This window comes from Eupeodes corollae, chromosome 2 (genome assembly GCF_945859685.1).
Source record: "Eupeodes corollae chromosome 2, idEupCoro1.1, whole genome shotgun sequence".
NCBI lineage: Eukaryota > Metazoa > Arthropoda > Insecta > Diptera > Syrphidae > Eupeodes > Eupeodes corollae.
This window is the reverse complement of record NC_079148.1, coordinates 20873312-20897392: the sequence shown is the minus strand read 5'-3', so window position 1 is coordinate 20897392 and position 24081 is coordinate 20873312. Positions and strand designations below refer to the sequence as shown.

General features: G+C 36.7%; 1 protein-coding gene and 2 non-coding genes across 3 annotated transcripts in view; 2 read left to right on the top strand and 1 right to left on the bottom strand.

The window, feature by feature from the left end:
- Positions 1–24081, top strand: part of LOC129944334 (40S ribosomal protein S14a) — a 252630-nt gene that overhangs the window by 8736 nt on the left and 219813 nt on the right. The gene's annotated exons all lie outside the window — the stretch shown is intronic.
- Trnaa-ugc (transfer RNA alanine (anticodon UGC)) lies at positions 14519–14590 on the bottom strand. The gene has a single exon. It is a non-coding gene; the product is annotated as a tRNA-Ala (tRNA).
- On the top strand, positions 15412–15483 carry Trnaa-ugc (transfer RNA alanine (anticodon UGC)). Its single transcript has one exon. It is a non-coding gene; the product is annotated as a tRNA-Ala (tRNA).

The window sequence follows — 24081 nt, the reverse complement described above, 5'->3', positions numbered from 1 at the left end:
AGCCTTCGGCTCTAGGTTTATGTACCTTTGAATTTCGTTTCACCTGTTCATAAAACTTTCGAACCTCATTCCTGCTTTTAAACCTGTCAACATCTTCAACCTTACGTTTCTCATGCCCGCTCTTTTTCATTCTGAGAATTCGGCGTTCCTCTCGCCTTTTCTGCACATAGAGCTCATGAGCAGCTCTCGTCCTTTTATGCAGCTCCACTTTGCGTGCCTGTTGTTTGGCTGCATTTGCCTGCCGACATTCCTCATCAAACCAGGTGTTATTTTGGTGGTGGCTTTTTGAAACCCAGCACATCAGAGTCGGCTTCTCTGATTGTATCTTGGCAATGTTGCCACTGGTTTTCGATACATTGTGTTGGAGAACTTTGAGAGAGGTTACTTGTAACTCTGTCGGAAAAGGATTTGGCGATCTCTGGCGATTGTAGCCGTTCGACGTTGTAAATTCTCCCAGCACCTTCTTGTGTTGCCTTGAGTCTGGAAATCCAAAGTGCTACCTTGGCTACAACGAGGTAGTGGTCCGAGTCGATGTTACGAGTAGCTCCTCGGAAAGTTCGGACATCCATGATGCTGGAAGTGTGTGTGGCGTCGATATGGTCAATCTGGTTGACGGTAGATTGATCTGGAGAAGTCCAAGTTCCTTTGTGAATGATAAGGTGTGGAAAACGCATACTGCCTACCATGAGGTTTCGCCCCGCAGCAAAATCTATGAGCCTGAATCCCTTGTCGTAAGTATTGTCACGCAGGCTGTTTTTCCCTATTATTCCACCAAAGATGTCTTCCCCTCCCAGCTTTGCATTATATTCGCCCAGGATAGTTTTGATATCGTAGCTAGGACACTGCTCATATGTTTTGTTTAACAGCTCGAAGAACATATCTTTGGTGTTGTCGTCTTTCTCTTCTATGGGAGCGTGCACGCATATCAGGCTAATGTTGCTGAATTTAGCCTTGATGCGGATGGTCATGAGGCGCTCATTGATGCACCTATAGCTCAAGACTTCTTGCCTAAGTCTGGCTCCAATGACGAACCCGCATCGAAATAAGCGCTGTTGGTTTTCGTGGTAGCAGTCACCATATTAAATATCGCAGTTTTCCATCCTCTTTTTGCCCGGCCCATCCCATCGTATTTCTTGGATGACGGTGATGTCTGTTTTATAGCGCTTTAGGGACTCCGCTTATTCTTCGGCCGCACGTGGTCTGTTAAGGGACCTAACATTCCACGTGCATATCCGAAGTTCTTACTTCCTAATTCGGTTGCGTTGGGTGTCAACAGTAAATCCGTCCGTATCCGAGGCTTGTCGGTGCTTCCCAACTATGAAATCAACCCCCAACCTGGAGGGTCAATTCCTAAGTATAATACCAATGATGGGGAGCCGCATAAAACCGTTCCTTATAGGCCTGGGCTCCGAATAAGTCGAAGAAGCCCTAAAAGGTGCTCACTAAGTAGTTCAACCTTACTGGAACTGTAGACGCCACCGTTGATTCCATCTCGGGAATTCCTCCGCTATCGTTCGGATAAGGAGAGTTGCCTTAGTGGGAACACCTCTCCCCCCTCTCTCGTTCGCTGCCCCTAACAACTTTCCATTGGGGTTGGAACCCAATCTCTTGTTGAGGTACTAGGCACCCGATGTTCACCACGTGGAGGTGAGAGTAGGAGTTGATAGACAAAGGTGGGTTTTGAGAAAAACATGTGGACGCTTGTCTCCTCTTGAATGCACACTTTTACCATGTGAACATCTTAAATAAATAGAAACTAAAAAAAAATAAACAAGTTTAACTAAGACTAAAGCTGTTTTTAAATTTAATTGAACTATTTGGTTAATTTTTTTTTTTAATTAGTTCACTTGCTTTCAAACTCGATTCCGATGGAGTGTTTTAAGGATTAAAAACATTTCAAACCAGTTCATACAGATTAAGGCCGTAAGGGCATTCGAAGACCAGTTAAAATCTTCAAGGTTTTGGACTATTCAAATTTTGGTCAAGTCAGCATATTGCTTAAAAAGAGCCCAGTAACGAAAAAATTGATCAAGGAAAAAATAACAACTTAATCATTCGATACCCATTTAAGGGCGTAAACACACTAACAAAAAATTCTAGAACTCTGAAGTTCGTTAAAGGGCTGTACTTTACAAACATTATGACACTTATTAAAAAGTTTGAGACTCTAAAAACGCTTTATAAAGATCGTAAACACAACCAACAAATTAGGTCAAAAACGTTCAAACCCCTTTTCAATACCATTCAATTAATAAATGTATCTCTAAAATGTTGGAAAGCGTTGAAACATAAAGGAATGTTTTGAAGTACTAAATACGTTTGATAACTTAGATCGTAAAGACATCTCGAATGCTTTCAATAACTTTCAGTTCCATTAAAAAGACTGTACAAACATGTAACTGTGAAACCGCTTTAAAATAGCATTAGATCGTAAGCTTAACGTAAGACCGTTAATTCATTTCGAGACCAATAAGTTAAGTCGAAACCGTTCAAACTCTTTTCAATGCCGTAAAAAAACTAAATTTATCCCAAAAATATTAGAAAGTTTTAAAACCTCTTAAGGACGTACAGACGTTAAAAATAGCAAAGGTAACTATTAAGGCAGTTAGGAACGTTCAAAAAAAAATCATGAACTTTAAGGCCACTTAAAACTTCATAAACTTCTAGATTCTCAGGCAGTAAAAACACTTTACTAACGTTAAGTCAAGTTGACAAAGTCAGGTCCTCCAAGACCCGTAATCACAAGTCAACACCATTATAGACATTATAAGGCAGGTATAGATTTAGAGTACTCATTTTTGTTCTGAGTGGTGGTGATAGCTGCTACTGATGACAATGATAAGCTTATGGTTCAACTAAGTTAAGATGTCTAGATTTGTAAGAAAGTTTATACAAAATATTCAAGACTCTGCCAATGAACCGCGAACCGCTAAATCTGATTAAATTTACTCCTAAACCATTTTCAAACTCAACTTAACTTATCTGAACCATTCTTGAAGTTCCTCTAGTTCCTGTAGTTATAACCTCACCAAGTTGAATAAGCTATTCGCCACCTCTTAATTGTATCGTCATTATCATTGAAATAAAAAGTTATTCACTTAACGCAGCGTTTAAAGTTTGTTTAGCCTGACTCAGCACCATTGCAACCGCACCACAAAACCGTGAGATTCAGCCCCACAAATAAATAATTAAATAAATAAAAAAAAAACAACAACGTAGCGATTAGGTGGTAACATTATGTATAGTTTGCAATCAGGTATACAACTTCCCTTCATCTATTATATCTGCAACTATGCGCATAACACGGCCCGGCTGTGCAATTATATTTTTTGCCGGCTCTAATTAGCGCGAATAAATTAATTAAGCAGTTGCATTTATGAAATTAATGTGCGCTAATAATATGTACGCACATCACAGCCTTGGACCAATTTATATACCTTCCAATCTTAGCATATGTAGCTTCGCTTTAACCATGCATCGCATCGTATAGTCGAAGGTACGTTACGTACCTGTAGCTTGTAAAGCTTGATAAGAGAAGAGACGTGTCGAGTTGATGTCGGTCTTGGTCTCGGCCCTAGTGTCGGTAGAGTAGAACAATTTTTACACACATAAAATAATGAGTCGGTTGCGTGCAAATTCTACTTAAATTAGACAAAACCCGACCTTTGTTTTGCATTTAACTGCGTTTATTGCGTTCCTTCTGCTTCTGAAGATGGGAGGACGGATTGGCTGTATACATACTTCAACCTTTATGTTTCTTGTTTTCTTTTTTTTAAATTGGTACCGTTTAAGTGTGTGCTGCTATTTAATGACTTCTTCGTTGCCCCACCGTCTAAACATCGACATCACACGGTCTCTCTCGGTCGTCTTATAGACGTCGTCGTCTTCTGCGTCTTCTGCGGTTTCTGCGTCTTTTGCGTCTTAATCGTCGACATTTTGGTCGTCATGCCTGACATATAATCAATTTATTTAAATTTGTTTGACGTTTCTTGATGTTTTGTTGTTGTTGTATGTTATTGTTAACGACGATGGTTGCAGCACACAGTGTGTTGTTTTTGTTAAACTTCTTCCGTTAACTTAAATGGTTTGGCGGTGAAAATTGGCACCTGCTGATTCTTCACTTTGAATATAGGTATACGTAATCTAGGTGGAGGCCTAGGTACCTTTTCTTGTAAGGTTTGATATGGAAGAGTGCAAGTGCAGTGCTAGTACAGCTTTAAGCAGACTGTGTGGTAGGTATTCAGGCAATCATAAAAGTTTGAAGTGTTAAAATGGGATGGGTTAAGGTTGGTAAGTCATGAATAGGTAACATAGTCGTAACAACTATAAATCTAGTGAAACATTTTTTTCTGGGAAACCGAATTGTACCTAATTTGAATTCAAAACATAACTTATACGCAGAATACACGCAGATAAAAGTTAATTGCCGTAGAAAAAGTTTAAATAAACCAATTTCCAACCATGTATGTTCACAGAGTAATAAGTTTTACAGACTTGTCCAACATTTAAAACCAATTTTAGGTTTTTAAGGCCAACAAAAATAAACAAGGAGATCCGCAGAGAGTACTAAAAACTGGTAATCAACCCAACTGAAAGTGGATTGAATAGAAACAGAAGTATTCAAGACACACAGTCGGTGTTTAGAATCTGTTTAGAAGAATATTTTTCAAGACATCTAAACACTGTTGGTTTGCCATATTACAGTCAAAATTTCAATGCTGGCAACTTACGTATAGTGAACGATAGAGGTCGAAATTCGTTTTCTTAAAAAAAAGTCAAATATATGATCTAAAGGTATCACTGAAAAGAGCAACCAAATTATCACAGGCCCGTTTTTAGTTTCAGAAATACGGGCCTCTGGCAGTTCTCATTAAGAATAAATAAAAAAAGCTTTGTTGCTTAAAAAAAAAATAGAATCTGTCAGGTGATTTGTGGAACTTCTGTCTAGCGGAAGTATAAAAATAAGAAAAAGGTCAAAAAATGGCCTCAAAATTAGATATCGAGGAAGCTTTAGAACGTGAATACCTCCTCCAAAGGTCAAATAAGGTTCACCAGCGTTCAAAACTACTTAATAACCGTACAGATAACTCAAGAATGTGAATAACATGCATGATGCCCATAAGATTCAAGAATGTAAAAATCCCGGCATCAGTTCAAAGTCGTTCAAAATCCGCTTGAACGTTTGAAGTGGAGTTTTGCCCAACGACGAGCTATTTCAGACATACCTATGTAGCGTTTAGGCAAGGAGATACGCTATTAGGTGATTTCTCCAAAAAAGTTCTGGGCCAGACAGTGCACAAGAATGGTGTTAACATACAAGGCACTATCTTCTACATGTCTTTACAATTGCTTGGCTATGCAGATGACATCTACATCATCGGCAACTCCAAAGTGAGCTGTTCTAGAAGCATTTACAGCATTTAAGGAGAAAAGGTGAAACGTGTTAGTCTTGAAGTTAATGAGGACAAAACAAAGCTCAAAACGTTACTGTTAATAGCAGAACAAATATCAGCCCCACGAACAACACCTAAGTGGAAATCCGATGAAAAATTACCCTAGCGATTCTCTAGCTAACAAATGGGTTCAAGACTCCTATATCGAAAGACAAAGTGCAGGCTATATAAGCCATTATAATATCGTTAATAAAATATAACGTCATTAAGAAAGTTCCATTAATTGAAGTGAATGACATAATCCGAAAGTGTCTGATAACTAATAGTTTTTCGTCAAGATTTAATATAATATTGTATTTTCGCTTACATAGCTCATGATCAAGAAAGAAAAGAAGATCATGGTATAACATTTTCTCCAAAACCCACTTTTTGATCCCGCTTGCACTTCGGTCATTTGTCTGAACTACATTTTTTTAAAAATCTTTCTTTCTTTATTGAAGCATTTCCGGAATCGACCTTTACTTTTTTACATTTAAAACACCTAAAATGAAAGTTGGTTTAGAAGTTGCTTCTATCAACGAACTAAAGTCTTAGATAATTCCGGCGTACTTTTTCTTCCCTTAACGACACTTAACCCGTGGCCATCTAATGGCGAATAGCAGTAACAACATTATACCAGGGCTGTATTCCGAAATAATGGCTATCACACTGGAAACTTTAAAACTTTTATTAGAAGAACAAAAAACGACATCTTCGGACAGAGTCATAAAAAACACAGACGAAAAGGTGGGAATCCGTTCTGAAAAAGTTGAAAAGCTCGAAAAAATCGTTGAGACGCAAGGAGCAATAATTGAGCAACAAGAAGCTTCCTGTGCTGGACATGAAAAGCTAGAATTGACTATGAGAAAAAATAATTTGAACATTTTCAAGTTGGAAGTGAGTGAACGGACCTCAGAAGAACTTCTTTCAATGATACGCGACCAAATAAATAAATCGAATGACCAGTTCAAAGTTGAAGAAACTGACAAGCGAAGGAAAAATAAGACATATCAGTGCTCAGCAACGTAAAGTTCAACAGTGACCACAGATAAGTAAGAACAGAAATCATTATAAGCCATAAGACACTGAAAAGAAACCGACAAGTCCATTTCATCCCAAAAATGATTCCCGACCAAAAAATAGTAGATTATAACCAAATACTGACAGCAAAGATAAATCAATTATGAACCTCAAATCGTGACTTACAAAACACATATGACCAATTAGAAAAAATCATAAAAAACTCTGCAAACCTATCAATTATTGACACCAAAACATCAAAAGATAAATTATCCAACAATACAAAAATCTTAATCTCAAGAAGAGATACTCTACGAACCAAGCAACAATTACTTGCCCAAGAAAAAACTGAACTAAAAGAATAAAGAAAAACTATCAAACTAGAAATAAGGAAAGATATCAACAACTTCAACAAAACAATAGCTAGACGATTAGACAAACAAAATCAATAAGGAAAACAAAATAATTACTTAACAGTCAACAGGAATCGATTATTAGCTTAAAAAGCCAAAATGCAAGCAACATAACAAATAGAAAAGAGTTAAACGAAAATACTACTAAGTTCTTCTAAAAACTATTCTCCTAGACCAAAATAACTGAAGAAGGAAATATTGAAAACATAGATATCAATCTCCTAACAACGCAAACTCCCATGTTTAGCAAAGAAAATATTGAAAGGGCCATAGACGAAAGAACTCAGCAAATCCCTAAGCAAAGGAGAGAAACAACCATTACACTTTACATAAACAAGGAAAAAAAGACGATTTGAACAACTTTACACCTATAAGTAACTTTTCGACAATTTATAAGCTGTTTTCAAAAACAATCTACAGGAACATTAAACAATATCTTAACAATAAGGAACCTAGGGAACAAGCTTTATTCAGAAATGTTTCTCAACAACAGACGATGAATCAACTAATAGAAAAGTGCAATGAATTTCAACAACCAATATACTTATTATTCATAGACTTCAGTAAACCATTTGACAGCGTTGAACACGAAACAATATGGACATCTCTCGAAAATCAAAATATGGACCCAAACGTTAAAAGGACTATCAAAAACATATACAAAAAAATGCAGTACAAATAAAAACAGAAAGTACAGGAAGTAAATTTAAAATAACAAGAGGCGTCAGACAAGGAGGCCCGCTTTCACCACCACTATTTAGTGCAGTCTTAGAGGATTTTTTTCAAAGGATGAACTGGAAGACAAAATATGGTATAAGGATATGTGGACAACTTCTAAACAACCTAAGATTTGCGGAGGATATAGTACACTTATATCTACAAAAGCTAAACATATACAAGAAATGACAACAGAACTTAATAGCTTGTGCGAGAACTATGGACTACAGATCAACAAATCAAAAACAAAAGTGATGACAAACCACATCAGCGAAGATATAATTCTGGACATGAAAGAATAGAATACATAGAGGACTACATTTACTTGGGACAACTAAAATTTTTTAAGGACCAAGAGAAAAAAGAAATCAACAGACGCATCACAAACAGCTGGAAAAAATTCTGGAGCCTCAAACAGATTTTAGAACTGGACCAAAGTGCAGAAACACGAAAATATCTGCTCGACTCCGCTATTTTGCCGGTGCTTACTTATGGACTACAAACCCTGAACTTGACTACGAAATCTCTTGACCAGATAAGGATCTGTCAATCCAAAATGGAAAGAAAAATCCTCAGAATAAGACCCAGCGAAAGAATAAGAAATGAAGACATCCGAAACAGTACTCGAATAATTGACGTGATAGATAGAACCAAAAGACAAAAATGGAGTTGGACAGGAAATTTCAAGACTACAGGATCAATGATGGACAAAGTGGACAAAATGGAGACCGGAAAGCAAGAGACGAATAGGCCGACCGAACAAAAGATAGAGCGACGATCTTTGCCAAATAAACGAAAATTGGTACAATGAGGCGAAAATGGGCCGATTTGGAGGAGGCTTACGCCAAAAACTAATTATAAAAATTGCTAAAATAAATAACCAAATAATTCTATATTTGTAATATGTATCATTCTATAGATAATTTGTAAAAATTCTAATATGGAAATTTAAAAATTGTATCTATAGATGTATTTAAAATGATTAGGCAAAAAAAAGCTTATACTAATAATAATAACTTCTTCTTCCACATATTTAGCTACGAGACTGCTAATAACATTGATTCTAAGCGTCTATATTATATAATAATATTTAAATTTGTTGATAATGAAATGAATCTGAATTTTTTTAGTACAACTCCCGCCAAAGGAACCTTTGAGGAAAATGAATGACCCAGGGTTTCAGCTTTGTTTAATTTTTAACAGTATCAAACTTGAAACGTATTACAACTTTTGTTGAAGCAGCTAATTTTCGAAGTGTAACCTCTATCTATTTGCTCGTTTCCAAACAGTCTTTTATACTTTAGAAGTTTAAATATGCTATTATGACAGTTAAGGCACTGAATATAACCTTCATCACATTGCAATCTCTGTTGAAGAATCAAATTTTATCCTTAAACTTCATATCCACGTTTATAGGTATTATAAGTTACATCATATAAAAATACGTAGGTTACATTCTTGGTGTAGATTGTTTTCGATAATCTCTAATAAACAGATTTTTCAAAACAGATAACGTTGAAAAAATCGTTCTCAACTTGGTCACACATATTCAACACAACATAGAAGTTAGTATATGATACGTGTATAGGAAAAGACTGAAGCATCATAACAAGTCACATCATCAGACACGTTTTTACGTATATAGCTCACGCAGCAATTACTTATACACTATGCTCGAAGTAAGGGAACATAACAACGCGCGCGCGATAGATTCTGCAAAGATGATATCTTAAGACCCTGCCTATATAGGTATATCAAGTCTCACTGAATCCCTAACTCCTAAGCCCCTCAACTACCGCATATAAAATACGATATGATGAGAAGAAATCGTGAACTTTTTGTGTAGAAACGTAATCCAAGACTTAGGCCACGCACAAAATTCCGTAGTCAGCGAGAAAATCTTTCTTAAGAGTCTAAAGGAACTATATGGTGATATGGCACGGTTAATTTGCCACATTTTTTTTCTTTTTTATATAAAAAAAGGACTGGACTTGAGGTTGAGGTGACCAACTTAAAGTCAAAAGATATGTCTTCACTTTGAAGTCTTTCTATTTAAAAAGAAGAAAAGTTTAATTATAAAAAGTTCAATGTCGAAGAAGAACCATAAAGATCACAAACATAGAAAACTTAAACTTAAACTTAAACTTAAACTTAAACTTAAACTTAAACTTAAACTTAAACTTAAACTTAAACTTAACCTTAAACTTAAACTTAAACTTAAACTTAAACTTAAACTTAAACTTAAACTTAAACTTAAACTTAAACTTAAACTTAAACTTAAACTTAAACTTAAACTTAAACTTAAACTTAAACTTAAACTTAAACTTAAACTTAAACTTAAACTTAAACTTAAACTTAAACTTAAACTTAAACTTAAACTTAAACTTAAACTTAAACTTAAACTTAAACTTAAACTTAAACTTAAACTTAAACTTAAACTTAAACTTAAACTTAAACTTAAACTTAAACTTAAACTTAAACTTAAACTTAAACTTAAACTTAAACTTAAACTTAAACTTAAACTTAAACTTAAACTTAAACTTAAACTTAAACTTAAACTTAAACTTAAACTTAAACTTAAACTTAAACTTAAACTTAAACTTAAACTTAAACTTAAACTTAAACTTAAACTTAAACTTAAACTTAAACTTAAACTTAAACTTAAACTTAAACTTAAACTTAAACTTAAACTTAAACTTAAACTTAAACTTAAACTTAAACTTAAACTTAAACTTAAACTTAAACTTAAACTTAAACTTAAACTTAAACTTAAACTTAAACTTAAACTTAAACTTAAACTTAAACTTAAACTTAAACTTAAACTTAAACTTAAACTTAAACTTAAACTTAAACTTAAACTTAAACTTAAACTTAAACTTAAACTTAAACTTAAACTTAAACTTAAACTTAAACTTAAACTTAAACTTAAACTTAAACTTAAACTTAAACTTAAACTTAAACTTAAACTTAAACTTAAACTTAAACTTAAACTTAAACTTAAACTTAAACTTAAACTTAAACTTAAACTTAAACTTAAACTTAAACCCTTATCGTTGCCTTTTTGATACTTTTCAGACTCTAAATCAGTTATTAATTCACCAAATGTTGGTCACCATTATTTTAGGGCATAACTTAAACTTTTGTTCGCGGATCATGTCGTCGTCAATGCCCCATAGTGCCGTATAGTTCCTGATGTTATGCTTAGCTTATACCCTCTTGGAGGTAATAAAGCTGGAAAACTCATGACGATGTTATTTTCCTTTTATAGAAGCATCATCAGCAAAAGGGCCCTATATTCGAACCATAGCTTTAAAATCCCTTTCTTCCTTCCTTCCTTTAGTAGACGAGGGGTTCTACATCGCATCAGGAGAATGATGGCGCTCTGCGGTGTCGCCCTGGATGCTCCTTTATATAACTACACATGAAGAATGCGTGCATCTATGAGTCGTGATCATTGCGCACGCTATGATTGAACTGCACGCGGAGGATCCTTAAGCCGTCTTTTCTTCTCATTGCAGATTTAGGTATATAAGCATAAGGTACCTACCCGTTCTCGTATAAAATGTATGTACGTCGCGTCTTGTTGTGAAGCCCAAATAAAACTCAGACTAAAACGTTATTCTATAAAATCAGGCAGGCAGGACTACATAAGATGAAAAGCCACAGCACGGGGTAAGGAGAAAGATTATTATCAAAGGTAAAAAAGACGCGGAGAGTTTTGTTCTTTTTGTCGCAGAAGGCCACTGTATGGTAGAAGGGTTGCCACCGTGTAATAGTTAAATTCCTTTTTAAAAACCAAAGTCCATACCAAATACAAAATTGTTTGACGTAAAATGTTCTAAAAAACATGAAGACCTTTAAAAAAGCTGAAGTAAGATCTTTCTTGTCATTTTAGAGGCTAAAATTTTACGGAGGAGGATACATAAAGCTATCAAATGAAATAAAGGTTTTAAAAGAAAGAACTTTTATGTTAAGGCCAGAACAAAGTTTGCTAATTATTAAAGTTTCTTCAGTATTACATTGGCAACCTTGTTCGATGTCGAATTAGAAACCGAGGAAACCAGGACACATTTCATATAAAATTCACGTTCCCACGCACAGAGGCCACGAAATACAAGATAAAAGAATGGACATAGGTAACCTGTACGAAATATTATTATGTTATGACCCTGATCCTAACTCAATGACATCGTAAATATTATGAGCAAAGCATGTCGCATCGAATAATATCGATCGACAAGATATCGCCGCTGAAGCTGTTGGGCAGACCGTTGAGTCGTGTATGTTACCATTTAAAAAATAGTAAAAAATGTCGGAAGATATTTACAATGGCTGTAAAGTAAAAAATACTAGAAGGATTTTGCTCGCAAGTCTGTCACATTATTACTTTTTGAACATTTCCAATAAAAAAATAAAAATTCAAAATTTTGAAAATTTAAAATAAACTTTTCACAACAGAAAAAAACAAAAGAAAACATTTGACAGCTGACAGTTGCGTGAAGACTTCATCAACTGAAACTCAAGCACTTACATAATGTACATTATTGAAAAATTCCAAGAAACTGTAGATCAATTGATACTAAAACATATTGTCTAAATTTGAATTTCTAAGTAATACGCGCGAAACTTAGTGGTGACAATTTTTGAGAGTACCATCATTCACGTAAAATTTGATTTGTTCGCCATTTAATAACACAATTTTACTTCGGAAAAATATTAATGTGACAGCTGACAGCTGAAAGAACGATTTCTTAATGAATTTTTGAATGATATCAATGAAGCTCATTTGTTAATCTTCAAATAAATATTATACTAATTGTCGCAAATAGCGCGTTGTTAAAAAATAGATGCATTTCTGGCTGTCTGAATTTTAGGGCTGGAAACATTATTGGATTCTTCTAAGAAAATGGGGGAAGTCAGACAGTAACAATTACATAAGAATCCTAATCGTGAAATCGGTTGTTTTGTAGCCAGAATAGGAAATATTTACTTTCTTACTTACTTAAGGTGGGATAACAGTCCGGGACGGACCTAGGCGTCTCCAGACAGCTCGTTCCCTAGCTAGCTGTCTGCAGTTTCGCACACCAAGTTGGTTTAGGTCTTCACCTACCTGAGTGCGCCACCTGAGTCAAGGTTTTATTCTACTGAGCCGTCCCTGGGGATTGGATTCGAAGACCTTCTGGGCTGGAGCGTTGATGTCCATTCGCTCTACATGACCCAGAAATCTAAGTCGTTATACTTAAATTATGTTAAATGGGTCAGTGTCGCTGTACAGCCCGTACAGTTCATCGTTATATCTTCTCACCCTTAGAATTTTTCTTTCGAAGCATCCTAAGACGCTCTCATCTTTCTTTGACAGGGTCCAGGCCTCAGCGCCATAAATGAGAACCGGGATGATGAGTGTCTTATAGATGGAAATTTTAGATGCTCGAGAGAGGACTTTCAATTGCCTTTTAAGTCCCAAGAAGCAGCGATTTGCAAGAGTTATTCTTCGTTTGATTTCAGAGCTAGTGTCGTTGTCTGAGTTTATGGCGGTGCCTAGGTAGAAAAAGTCCTCAACTACCTCAAAGTTATAGCTGTAAATGATGACGTTTTGTTCAATATGACAGCATATACTTGGTCTTGACCTCATTGACCTCTAAGCCCATCTTCTTCGTTTCCATCGCAATGCTCGAAAACGCTCCACTGATATCACGCTTTGATATTCCAATTATGTAAATATCATCTGCGTATCCGCGTAATTTGATGTACCTTTGGAAAATTGTGTCTTTAGTGTTGACAGTTGAGTTTGCAGAATTCTTTCAAGAAAATATCGATATCGAAGAATTCGCATGACAGTGCATCGCCTTGTCTAAAACCTTTTTTGACATCAAATGCATCGGTGAGATCTTTTCCGACCTTTATAGAGCAGCGTGGATCATTCTCCATCATTATTCTACATAAACGGCTGCAAGTGGTCTGTTAAGGGACCTAACATTCCACATACAGATCCGAAAGTTCGTTGTCATTATTTCGTTTGCGTGGGTTGTCAACAGTAAATCCATTCGTATCAGAGGCTTGTTGGTGCTTCGCAACTAAATTATTTTTACTTGGTTATAGGAAACTACACCGACGGCACAACCCCCAAGACGGCGAGCCGGATAAACTGTGTTCACCAAGTAGTTCAACCTTACTGGAACTGTAGACGCCACCGTTGATTCCATCTCGAGAATTCGTCCGCTGCCGTCTGGATAAGGAGAGATGCCTTAGTGGGTTTTGAGAAAAATCTGCTTACGCTTGTGTCCTCTTGAATGACATGTCTACCATTTGATCATCTAATAGGTATAGGAAATCCAGGTCTTATGATTTAAGGGCATTAGTTTTTTCAGCCAGCGTTTCATAAAATACAGTTTTCTACATATTTTTTTTTGCAGATTTTTGACGTATAGTATTTTAAATACAGTCTTATGATCCAAACAGTATTTCGACCACAACCCGAAAGGTTGTCAGAAGGCTAAAATGCCTACAAAAATAAGCGAATGTGACTTTTTTGGATTACTGTTTGCGATTCGCCAAGTTGACGTTCGTCTTGAACTTCAAAAATTTGGCGAATTGGAATGTCGTTCTTTTACAATTGACTGAAAAAATTACAGTTTTTTTTTAATTCGATGTAGTTGTCTAGATTTTTTGTTGCGACATAAAAAAATATGAGTGAAAATCGACAAAGGTAAGAACAAATTAAATAATTAATAAATAAATTATAGTTAAAATTTTTATTGGTATAGCATTAAAAGAACCAACAACGGCCAGTTCTCAAAGTTTGGTGGAGCTAATGGAAGCAAACCCCGACATTGCCAAGGGTGTCAATGTATAACATTTCTCATTTTAAACTTTCTAGAATTTTAACTTTGCCAAACAAAAGACTAAACCAATGTTTTTAATATTGAAGCAAAATATTGGAGATGCCGGGGATTGAACCCGGGGCCTTTCACATGCAAAGCGAACGCTCTACCACTGAGCTACATCCCCTTATTTAATGTGATATTGATTCCCTTAGAATTCTATAAGATTATTTTCAAATTTTTAAGGACATCGCTGTGGAATGTTACCAAATTTCTTGAAGATAGATTATGAAAGAAGAAGTTGATAAAGGGTTCGTTTCGAGAGAAAAGTTCTTCGTGTGATCTACTGTCCCGTATGAATTGATGGTGAGTGGAAAGGAAGATGGAATGACAAGCACATGCACAGCGACGTTGACTTAGCAAAAAAGATAAAAGCCTGATATGAGCCCCGAAAAGTCTTCAAATGCATAGAAGGAAAGTGATCTCACCCAACTTGGAGTTCACAACATGAGACTTATAGCTAAAACTAAGCTTATCGGATAAGTTTATTGAGTGAGCCCTTAGTTCAGACAGGATTGTATCGTTACCTTAAGTTAGTAAGTAAGATGCAAAGATCTATGTGGCACTTGCACATCTTGGCACTGCTTGATTGCGCCGTAAATAAACAGTCAATCTTTTTAGACGAATCGACCCAACAATTATTCTTGAATTCTCACTTTTCAACGAAACCAGTAAAATGGTTACCCCATCTTTGAAGATGCTCCAAAAAAAATCCTGAAGTGTGTGATATATATTTTGTATTTCAAAATTTGATAAAATGCTTCAACAATATTAATGCGCTGTTCAATTTTATAGCTCTCTATTGTTGATTTCATTAAATCAAAGAAATGTGGAATAAAGCTGAGCAAAAGTTATAACTTATAACTAATCATAACATTACACTGATGTTCTTAGAAACTTAAAGCTTATGATGCCAAATTCTATTAAAACCTTGTTTTCATTTAACAAGGGGATGTAGCTCAGTGGTAGAGCGTTCGCTTTGCATGTGAAAGGCCCCGGGTTCAATCCCCGGCATCTCCAATCTTTTGAAGCCCTTTCTGATGTTATGTACGAAAAGTGTTGGCTTAGAAATGAAGACTGAAGTTGACTATTTCATTTTTTCATCCCAACGCATTAACTTTTTCGTATGTTCCCATAAAATATTCTATTCTAAGGCAAACCTGTCATGCCTTAAAATTAAAGAAAGGGTAGGTCTGTATATCATAACGTATAGCACATAATGTCCGCCTTCCGAATTTTGTCTGACGGGTCTTATAAGCATAGACGTATCATATCGAGAAACATCGGATAAACAAATGACTTTTAACTGTATTAAGCCTTAAGCATTGAAAGAAAGATTTATATCCATCTAAAATAAATTCTTGATATCATCAAATTCTATTCGTACAACGAATGCAAAAAACGATGCAAATCTTCAATCTTTCAGGAATATGTTTTTCCTGTAACGCAATACACCCCTGCTGCTGTCCGTTTTCAAGCTCATCTTTTAACCCAAAAGAAGAAAACTTTATTTTGCATAGATTTTCGCTTGAAAATAGTTTATTAGTAGTTCTTTCGTGATGGCTCTTAACATCAATGTGAATTTGAATGTCAATGTCCAAAGAATATTGCTCTACGTTACGTATAATGTCTCCACAGTCTCTCAAGTCAGGGAGTATAACCATCAGCTAACCATCAAGCAACCAGTAACCAGCAGCAAAAGCAACCACATGACTTTTTAAGTGAATTTGAAATGAGGGGCCCTGAGATGTGCCTTCATATATAGAAAAGTAATATTAATGAAAGACAACACAAATGACACATTTCTATTCGACATTTCGTCAAAGGTGAATTCTATACAGGGTGTTTCGGAAGAAACGTAAAATTGGATTTGAAATTAAGGCTTTAAGCTGAAAAATGGATGACCAAGTAAATTAATAGTGTTTCGCTTTTTCTCTAAAGCTGAGTTTGAAGTTTTATGTCCCAGTTTGTGAACAAAGGTTTGAAAGGAGTAGTCCTTGCAAATTGATTTTGAGTTTGCTTCCACATTCGTTTAGTGCTGCTAAAGAACTTTACTTAACAGCACGACTTAAGTTGGACTCGTGAGCATTCCTAGACGAGTAAGTATTACGGTTTGAATTTTTATGGGAAAGAGTGGCCTCTATATTACTGTAGCACTGGATTTTAAATAAAGGTTACTTACTTACTTAAGTTGGCGCTACAGCTGTTGAAACTATGGCCTCACGCTCTCACCCAACAAACATCTGCATATGCTATTAATTGGATAGACTTTTGATGGATAGTGCCTCTAGTATTGACTTGGAAGCTCTGCACTATTCTTTCACGGTCATCCTGCGCAAACGGTTGAGTTTGGCAGCGATGCCAAAACTAGACAGGGCTCTACACAGCTCGTCTCTGTAAATCCTGTTATGCGGCCTTAAAGTCAATGAAAATATCGTGGGTGTCGATTTGATGTTCTTGAATTTTTTTAATGAACTGCCGTAATTTGAATATTTGATCGACTGTGGACTTTCCTGGTCTAAAAACACACTGATAAGGACCTATCAGGTTGTTGACGATTGGCTTAAGACGTTCACATATAACGAAAGAGAAGATTTTGTAAGCGATGTTAAGTAAACTGATGCCTCTATAGTTAGTGCAGGTTAGAGGGTCTCCTCTATTTAGAATCGGACAGACAATCGAAGGTTTAAGCTTTTGTACGACTTTTTTTTGTCAACTTTAAGATTTTCCTATCTGAAACACCCAATTCCGTAGAAACCTTTGAAACGCATCAACAAAAGCCTCTCACTTTGAATTGTCTCCACGTAAAAAGGATCAGGGATTGCCATCGCTATATGCATAGATCCACACACTTTGGAATATACCAGCAACTAAAACAACAACAACGATGAACGATGTCGACCTAAATTTGTTCCTTCATCCCGAACCCGATTTTGCGGAGAGTCAACTGGACATTAAAAAAGTTGGAAAGTTTATGACGGTGCATAAAATTTGCATGTTTTTTTTTGTTTTTATTTTATGTTGTTGCGTTCCATGAAGATGGACGATGGAAGCTCTCTACCGCACCAAAAACCAAGACTGATGCGCTGATGCAATGCATCACCAACACAGCATCTCTGGAAACCGGGTACATATCATCAGGCGGCGAGGAACGACAACAGATTTATTATGTATTCTTCATTTATAAAATGCTTTTTGATGTTTTAATCAAAATAGGGATGGGTATGTTGGATAACTGCCCCACGACGATGACGAGCTACGAGTCTGACGCTTACGACGACGAAACGTTGAGAGACCGACCCACGGTTAAGAAATGCGGATGAAAATATAGATAGCTAGGTTAGGTATATGGGAGTATTATGGTTTTATTCATTCTTGAATTGTGATGAGATGAAGTTTGATGATGGAACTTTTATCTGCCTAATGTTGATATAAAAGTCAGAAAAGATAGAATAACATAATGCGTATACTTTTGCGGAGAGGTACAATTTAAATTTTGATTGATTGTGAATAAAATGGTAGTTAATGTAAATGGGACGATATAGATCCGCATAAGATTATTTTTTTTGAAATTTTGCAATACTGACATTACACAGCATTTCATGTTTCCTTAACATATATTCTTAAAAGATTCTAAATGTTTGAATCTAGTATATTTAAGTTTTTTTTTATGTATCAGAAGGAGTTTTTGAGTCAATAGAACAACCTTTTTATAGGCCTCGTTAGCTTGATAATTGCTGTTTTTATAGGTGCTTGAGAAAAAAAATCAGGCTTTAAAAGCTTGAACCAAAACTTGAATTAAGAATGGAATTGGAAATATGTCCATATCAATATTGACACAAGACTTCTATCTAAAAACCACAACATCTTTTGCAAGGGTGAACCAGTGAAAACGCTTTAACACACTCTAGTACGCACCATCGAATACTCCCTGCCTAATATAAGAGAAGGTACACTATGGTTGCCTTCCCCGGCACTAAAGGTGCTTTAAATAACGATGACACATACGCCAGGAAAGTTGTCAATACGCCTCTGTTTATATTGTGCTGTTTTCTCTGCTCTTAGACCTTATAGTCAATGAAATGTTAACCAGTCTGAATATAAAGGGTTTAAGCGTGATTGCCTATGCGGGTAATGTAGATATATACAAGATTCCCTCCTTTTATAAAAGGTATCCAATTAAAGTTCAAATTAAGAGCCAAGAGCTCTATTTTCCAATCAGATTTTACTGTACCGTGTGGCCGTATAATGGACTGCTTAAGACAAAGATGTTAACCGTGACAAACTAAGCAAAGTCCAACGTTTATCCTGCTTATATGTAAGGGAGTCGCCTCGCACAACCCCATCTGGGGGACTGGACATCTTACTCTATCTGAAACCTTTAGATGTACTCAGAAAACAAAATACAAGCTCTGTTATTCGCCTTAGAGCTTTGTCACAGTTGTAATTCTTAATTCTAAAAATCAATTTTAAAGTAGACTAGACCATTTAACGACTAAGTTCGTTGGAAACTTAAATATTTCTAAACGTTCTGAGAGGATAGGGCATTTCTGGAAGACGGGTCGCTCCATTTTTATACAGATGGATCAAACTCTAATGAGGAGTTTAATAAAAGTGTGTACTCAGAACAACTAATTTTACGACATTCTTTCTGCATTTCCGCAATTACTGTAGGGTTTTCCAGGCAGAACTTCGAGTATTAACAGTCAAATTTTACTTCTTAAAAAGTCCCATAGCAAGGTAGTAAAAATAGCTTCAATTTATCTTCTTTGAAGACTTGTAGCCACTATATAATTCTCAGTTGCTCTATGTAGCTCGGATTATATGGAATCTCGATTTAATCGAGAAAATATACTTCAAGGTGTAATGGTCATCTTCTGATGAGCCCACCCATTACATCGGGGCGAAACGCTTACATAAACACTTTAATGCTGGTTTATATTTATTTTCATTTTCATGATTTTAAATCATATTTATTAGAACTTGTCCTTCCTTAAAAAAAACGTGATGTCAACATTTGATAACCGGATTTTGTCAGACAGCCTCTACAAACTTTATAACAGTCCATAACATTTAATCGTCTTTAATGGAAAAGCAAAACAGTTTAACATTCACCTTTGTTGATTTGTCGGGTCATAAAACATTTCAAGGAATTATGAACTCGCCTAAAATGGTACAAAAGAGTACAGCCTATTCTATCACGTTTGGCTTACGCTATCGTACCAATCGTTGCCAGTAAGATTTTGCTAAGAGAAGACGCTGTACAGGAAGCTAAGGTCAGGTGGAATAACATCACCACCTGTTAGGCCACAAAAAATCTTTGGCTTACACTAGAATTAAAGCGCTCAAGGTGCTTGATATTTTTTAGCAGATTGCATATTCGATGTCATAACCAGACACTACCAAATAAGAAAGTACGCTATGCACCTAGTCGTATTCCCAAAATATTTCTGCAGAAGCTGTATAGATGAGAAAGAGAAGAAACAGTACTTAACCTTCTCTGCACATGCCCTGTTCTAGCTCAAAAGCGAAAGATTAACTTAGGAGAGTTCGTCAATAACGATTTAAACAATCTCAGGCACACTAACATAATTAGTCTTCCGCGTTTTATAAGGAACTGCAATTGGATTTATTGAGCTCAGAAGAAAGTTTCAAGATTTATGTGGTATCAAATGAGTCAAAAAGGGGCCTAAGTCCATCCCGGACGGCCACTTTAACCTAACCGAGCCCGATAACATCCCGATTAGAGGGGCAGATAAACTTTTGGCCAGACAACACCTGAAGGAAGACATGTTGACGTCTTTGCTGAGTTAAACCAATTAACTCAGCTTGTCTACGAGCCAACTTGAATCCCTGACGTTGCAGGCCAATCCGCCAACACCCTAGACTTGTTTCTTACCTCTGATCCTTATAAATATACAATCAGTGTATTACCGCTTTACCGTAGTACCCGTAGCATAATGGTTAGTGCGTTGGACTGTCATGCAAGAGGTCTTGGGTTCAATCCCTGCCTGTGCCACCTTAATTTAAAAAAAATAATTTTCGCGGGTACTGCCTCTTGCGAGGAATTGACAAATCCTTCAAGAGTAATTCTTGTCATGAAAAAGTGCTTTCTCAAAACTAGCCGTTCGGATTCGGCCTTAAATTGTAGGTCCCTTCCATTCCTGACAACAGTACTCGCACACAGGAATGGTTGAGAGTTGTAAGTCACTAGGCCCTGGTTCACAACGGACTGTTGCGCCACCCCATTTGATTTGATATTACCGCTTTTAGGCACATCAGACAATTGTATCATATCTGCAAAATTCTCTTGTCTAAAAAACCCAGTTGAAGAAAAAACTCCTATGAGAACCTTTTGGCAAAATGAGAAAGCCAACTGGGAAGCCCTCAATGAATTCTGGAGGAACTTTACATGGTCATTATGCTTCCTCGATAGCGCAGTGGATTCCAGCGCAGATATGGTTTCTAATTTAATTCCTTGTGGAATGAGAAATTTTATCCCGAATAGCGTGAAATCTATCAAACCCAAAGAGAAATCATGGTTTGATTCGAACTGTAAAGAGGCTATTCGGTTCAGAAATGTAAGTTACCGTTGTTATTAAGCCAACCCGACTGAGGAAAACCGGATTAAGTTCAAACAAGCTGGTCATTTGTAAAAAACGTACGAAACACCAAGTCATCCTCGGTCTTAACGCTCGTCCACAATAACACTCCCTATGTAAACTTCATTAATAAAGCCAATTTGCTTGCAGCACAGTTTGCTGTTAGTTCGACGCTACCAGAAAATGTCATGAGTCCTCCTATTCTTCAGAGCGTATACTATTCTATGGGACGAATCTTCTTTCGCACAACTGAAAGACCTTGACATATTGTTTTGTAAGGTATTCTTTAATGCTGGCAAAACAACTGCGTGAACCATTCCATCTTTCCTACTCTACAGTTCTCCTTCCGAATGAATGGAAAATAGCATTTGCCAAGCCTTTCCCTAAAAAATGGGAATCCTCCTCTCCTTCCAACTATCGCTCAATAACACTTACACCACTTCTTTCCTAGGATTAATTATCAGCTTAAGAAATATCTCGAAGAACGGAAGCTTCTTCCTGGCGATAGTATGGCTTTCGTAGCAATAGGTGGAAAAAATATTTACATCGTTTCGGAGAAAGTAAGATTATTGTACTTGATATTTCTAAGGCATTTGATAGAATCTGATGAATCTCTTCTTCGTTGGATTAGAAGTTACCTTTCTTACCGTTCAATACAAGTTGTATTGTATGGTTTCAAATCTGAAATTCATAAGGGCTTCGTTTTGTCTCCGACTCTCTTCCTTATATTCATAAATAATCTTTTGTCTGCCACTTCTAATCCATTTAAGAGTTTCGCCAACGACAGAACTCTCAGCTTTTCATATTAGTTTCTATCTTTCTTAATTATCTTTCTATACGCTACCGTTGAAGTTCCACATCCGAAGGACAAGGATGTGGAACTTCAACGGTAGCGTATACTAAGAATACGGTAGCGTATACTAGAATTTAATGCTTCGAAAACTCAATGCTTTCTCCTCTCGTTAAAGCGTAACACACCCCCAATGCCGCATTCTACAAGTGGCACTTGCACTTGTATTCAGGAAACTAATAAACTGTCAGTACTCGGTATGTGTGTCACTTACTTACTTACTTAAGGTGGCGCTACAGTCCTGTGTGAACTAGGGCCTCACCCAACAAACTTCTCCATCTAGCTCGGTCCCTAGATGTCTCCAGTTTCGCGCTCCAAGTTGGGTGAGGTCACCTTCCACTTGTGCGCGCCACCTGATCCGCGGTCTTCCTCTACTGCGCTGTCCTGTGGGTGCGGATTCGAAGACTTTCCGGGCCGGAGCATTGGTTTTCATGCGCTCTACGTGACCCAGCCATCTTAGTCGTTGGACTTTTACTCTTCTTGCTAAGTCTACGTCGCTGTACAGCCCGTACAGTTCGTCGTTCCATCTTCTCCTCCACTCCCCTTCGATGCATACGGGACCGTAGATCACACGAAGAACTTTTCGCTCGAAGCGACCCAAGGTGCTTTCATCCGCTTTTGTCATGGTCCATGCTTCTGCACCGTATATCAGGACGGGGATGATAAGGGTCTTATATAGCAACACTTCGAGTGAGGACTTAAGAGTTATTCTGCGTTTGATCTCAGCACTGGTGTTGTTTTCTGCGTTTACAGCGGAGCCTAGGTAGACGAAGTGCTTGACAACCTCAAAGTTACGTCTGTCGATTGTGACGTTGTGCCGCCTCTGCCTCAATACTCACAAAAGCCCCATTCACATCACGCTGAGTTCTTCCGATTATGTCAATGTCATCAGCATATCCCAGTAATTGGACAGACTTTTGAAAGATAGTGCCTCTAGTGTTGACATGTGAGCTCTGCACTATTCTTTCAAGCACGATGTTAAAAAAATCACATGACAGCTCATCACCTTGCCAAAAACCTTTTTTGTAATCGAAAGGTTCTGTTAAGTTGTTTCCAACCTTTATGGAGCAGCGTGAATTCTCCATGGCCATCCTACACAAACGGACGAGTTTGGCAGGGATGCCAATACTAGACATGGCTTTATACAGCTTGTCCATGTAGATGCTGTCATACGCGGCCTTGAAATCGATGAAAAGATGGTGGGTGCCGATTTGGTGTTATTGGGGTTTTTCTAGGATCTGCCGTAATGTGAATAGTTGATCAACTGTGCACTTTCCTGGTCTAAAACCACACTGATAAGGACCTATCAGGTTGTTGACGATGGGCTTTAGACGTTCACATATTATGGCAGAGAAGATTTTATAGGCGATGTTAAGTAGACTTATTCCTCTATAGTTGGAGGGTCTCCTTTTTTCATGTATGTGTGTCACACATCAACTTTAATGGAATGATCACATATTTCATATTACCAAAAATGCTGCCAGGTGCTTAGGCTTTCTCTGACGCGTCGCGACGGTGCAGGAAATTTGTCACCCCTTCTGATATGGCCGTAATTTACAAAGCCTTTATCCGTCCAAAGCTTGAATACAATTCGCAGGTGTCCCTTAAACAAGTTTAAATCTTTTGGATAAAATTCAAAGTAGGGCTTTAAAAATTATGGGAAATAGAACTATAATCGAAACATATACATCGCCGCAATGTTTGATACCTTTCGTTCTCTTATCGATATTTTCACAAACAATGTCAAATTAGCCATTTGAATTCCACCCCTTACACAATTCAGCAGAAATACTTGCACTTCCAGGAATGCTCATCAGTTTTCTCTTGAGCTCATAGAGATTCTTTCTTAAATCGCACATCGAGAATGTGGAATGCTTTTTCCAACTTTGTTCTTCCCTCCAATTTTGAATTTCAGACCTTTAGACCAATATGCACCGGTATCTCCTATTAAATCCTTCCCTATTTTCCTAAGGCCCGCACTGTGTCAATATAAATATATAACGGGTACTACTCACAACAACTTGAGTGTCTGTAAATTATATAAACAAATCGAGGTTTTCGGCAGCAATGTAGATAAGGGGATTAGAAGTTGCAAACAGGAGATCATTTATAAAAATATGAAAAAGTTTTAAAGACAAAACAGATCCCTGAGGCACACTAGCATTT